This window comes from Penaeus monodon, chromosome 28, assembly GCF_015228065.2.
Source record: "Penaeus monodon isolate SGIC_2016 chromosome 28, NSTDA_Pmon_1, whole genome shotgun sequence".
Lineage (NCBI taxonomy): Eukaryota > Metazoa > Arthropoda > Malacostraca > Decapoda > Penaeidae > Penaeus > Penaeus monodon.
Genome location: NC_051413.1, coordinates 3,378,987 through 3,380,484, shown reverse-complemented (window position 1 = coordinate 3,380,484; position 1,498 = coordinate 3,378,987).

Sequence of the window (1,498 nt, the reverse complement as noted above, 5' to 3'; positions counted from 1 at the left end):
TTTTTCTTCACATTGCTCCATTTCATATCGTATTATCATACAAATAAAAAAAAAATTGATCATAGGTCATTTATATCATATTAATCTCCGATATAGTTATCACATTGCTTTAAAATAGCAAACGAGAACAGAGCATCCAGAGAGCATCATAGGCTCAATTCGAATTGAAATATCAATTATAGCAAATATTCGCCGGAACTTTATTCCTTGTCGGTTCATGGTATACAGTTTTTATTTTTATAAGAGATCCTAAATCTAATCTTGATAAATCAGATGTGTGATTTCTTTTCACTGACATATTTACAAAGAGAATGCTGCGTGAATCCATGTACCAAGAGCCAAAGGAGCATTTCCCAAACTATTCTAGACTTACATGTATACTCTCTAATACTGATAAACCTTTCGTTACTTTCTTCAATTAATCTAAATTTATTTTGATTTCTGCCTCTACAGTAGTCATTATATTAACTTAACATAGACGGAGAACAATGGGACATCATGATATTTCATATTTAAGACAGCCTAAATAGCACATTTTGAGCTTATTCCTTGTCGGAAGCCTGCTGGGGTTCTGGTGGTTCTTGGTCAGAAGTGATGGCGATGTTGGTGACTCCAGCCACGGCCGCGTCAGAGGAGGCGCAGCACTAGATGGCCGTCCTGCTTCAGCGTGGCCGTCAGCGCGTCCGTCTTGATGTGCGGAGGAAGCCTCGTCATGTAGAGCACCTTCATGGAGGAGTCGCTCTTCCGCCCGCGCCCCTCCACCATCAGCATCCCGTTCTCCGTGTACGCCCGCACCTCGTCGCACCCGCCCACGTCCACGCTATATTGCCACGGCTTGTGTGTGTCCTGCCCTTGGCCCCTGTCGCCTCCACTCCCTCTTCCTTCAGGAGCTCCAGGAGTCTGTTTAACGTCTCCGCCGTCTTTGGGGCAGTTCCTGTGGCTGTGTCTGTTGTGGCCCCTGTCGCCCTTGATCCTGGAGGCCGAGAGCTCAGCGGAGGCTTCGAGTGGCGAGAGCAGGTCGCCGAGGTTGAGTGGTTGCCACTCCACGAACGGCCTCCGAACAGGTGTGGCGGTGCAGCGGAAACCTCGGCCGTGGCAGCTGGAGCAGGACTGTGGCCTCATCGTCCATCCTCTGTCACTCCAGGCATCCATCACTTCCATCATGGACTCCATCATATCTGATGCGTCGTCTGGCGAGAAATTAAGCAAATCCATCACATTTCTCGTCGAGGATGCACAGGAAACACTCCCAACATGTTGATATGTTTCCAACGTCTCTCCAAACAACACTGTAATAATTCCAGTGCGATGCAAAGATCACGGGATGTGGCCCTTTGGCGCGAAAGATCGAAATGAACTGTGTTTCCCCTGCAATGCTGGAGTTTATATAAGAGAAAATGGTCCCCGACTGCGCATAATAACACCACAGAAAACGAGAACATTCTAGACCAGGGGTTCCTGGATTTCAAAATATTAGTTTTCTTTTTATATTATTTAC